Below are 2,500 nucleotides of genomic sequence, written 5' to 3' on the forward strand. Positions count from 1 at the left end.
TTATTATTATTATTATTATTATGGTTATTATTTTCTATTAAGGCCATAAAAAGAAAAGAAAAAATTTTCCAGCGTACGTACAATGTGGGTGAGCACCTTCCCCCCCCATCCGCATAATATATACATAAATACATATATTTACATATGTAAATTAAGAGAGCATTGTTTTTTCAATAATAACGATTATTGAATATATTAAAAAAAATTTTTAGCGTCAACGCATATCGAGGAATGAAATATAACAAAATGAAAATTGAAAGAGAAAGTAGAAAGAATGAAAAATTGAAAAAGCGATATTTATTTATTTGTGAGCAGGATAAGGAGGGGCAGCGTGGTGTTTGTGTGAGAGAGGACAGTGAAATATTTTATTTTGGTGCTTAAAGTAAAATAAGATTTATCAGTCGCCGTATTTTATTGTAAATGCTTCTAGGAAATTATGTTTTTTGCATTTTCTTTTATATATATATATATACATATATATATATATGTGTATACAAATACATATATATATATACATACATATATATATATATATATATTTCTCTTGGCAACTTGTGCCTGTGGAACACTTATTGACCTTCCATTTAAAATGTATATAAAATTATACATACATATATATAATATACACACATGGTTATTATTATTATTATTATTAATTATTACTATTATTATTATTATTATTATTATTAATTATTATTATTATTATTATTATTATTATTATTATTATTATTATTATTATTATTATTATTATTATTATTATTATTATTATTATACGAATGAAATAAATATTTATATGAATGAAAGATCTCTTGATTCGTACAAAAGACTTCAGGGATGGTAACGCGGTACGATGTGCGAAGGTTTTATAATATATAATTTGTAATTGCAGGAAGTTTATATATATATATATATATATCTTTCTAAGTTTACTTTCCTTATGTGATACGTTCGCCTAAGTTAGGAAAATGATATCAGTTTCAGGATTTAGATTAATATCAATCTAGGAATATAATGTATTTATGACTTAGATGACGTGTTTTTAATTAATATCTAAAAAATTGTTAGTAACTTTTTTGTCCTTTTTTTTTTTGCAAGCTTTAGCAATGTTTCGCTCAAATTTGACGATAGTTGTTTGATTTATTTTTTGTATTTTCTTTATGTATTTTTTCTTTTTTTTTTGTTACGTACACAACGCGTTTATTCGAAGACAGGAATAGGTATTTCGACTTTTCATTATTATTATTATTTTCTTTTTTTTTTTTTTTTTTTTTTTTTTTTTTTATATATATATATATAGAAATTAAGAGAAGACTATAATGCTGTCGGAGATGGTGTCCAATCCTTTTTTTGTATTAGCACTAACATTACTTCTTTATTATATATATATATTTTTTTTTCTCTCACAGTTTATATATTGACACCCTTTTATCATAGATGCAATATCATCCATTACATAAAAATTACTGCACAACTGCACCATCTTTTATAAGACTAACAAAAATGCTCCACATGGCCAAGTTGACACTAACTTTGATTCTGTTATACATATATATATATATATATATATGTGTGTGTGTATACGCGTGTGCCTTTATATATTTATACATACACACATACACACACACACACACACGCACACGCACTCACGCACGCATCTATTCGACTCAAATCTATGTATGTACAATTATATTAAATTTTACATGGACGTAAAAAAAAAGTCCATGCACGCATACGCACGCATATATATATATATATATATATATATATATATATATATATATATATGATATATATATATATATATAAGGCATATATTTTGTTATATTTTGATATAAATATATATATATAATTTTTTTTAGTTAATACTGTACAAAAAACAAAACAAAAAAAATAATATTGCTTTCTTGAAATGCCTGGAATTGTACTATAGATCTGTCCTACATTATGGCACGTGCGTAACTCATGAGCCTCTGACACCTGCTTGCTGATGGGATATTAATCACTATAATTAATATAATATGATTCCACACATAATAATAATAATATTACAAAATAACGATGCATTAGTATTTTCATTATGTATAATGTCATTTTTAATTAGCGGCGCAGTTTTTTGGTGGCAGGTGCACACCCAAAGCTGCCTTTTGTATGAAACCAATAATGTTATGTCAAAATAACGATTTACATGTGTAATGACGCGATGACTATATATATATATATATATAAATATATATATTTTATATATATACATACAATATTTATATATATTTAAATATGTATATATACATAGTGCTATATATTTAATAATTTTGCATCTCTATCGATACATCTAATCTGTATTCGTATTTTGTAAATGCCATTTATCATTTTTAGTCACTTATCCTTTTTTATGAATGCCTTAGTCTTTGTGGCTGTCCTATGCGCGGGGAGAGTACATGAGCCATATTTAAAAAAAAAAAAGAAAAAAAGAAAATGAATGTAGTGTATCAAACAAACAAAC

At 24.7% G+C, this 2,500-nt stretch overlaps 1 protein-coding gene across 9 annotated transcripts in view; it reads left to right on the top strand.

Annotated features, from left to right (window-relative positions):
• The window catches only part of how (protein held out wings), a 72,004-nt gene that overhangs the window by 64,158 nt on the left and 5,346 nt on the right, over positions 1 to 2,500 (top strand). The gene's annotated exons all lie outside the window — the stretch shown is intronic.

This window comes from Vespa mandarinia, chromosome 4 (genome assembly GCF_050613455.1).
Source record: "Vespa mandarinia isolate Hongniang chromosome 4, ASM5061345v1, whole genome shotgun sequence".
In the NCBI taxonomy this organism is placed as follows: Eukaryota; Metazoa; Arthropoda; class Insecta; order Hymenoptera; family Vespidae; genus Vespa; species Vespa mandarinia.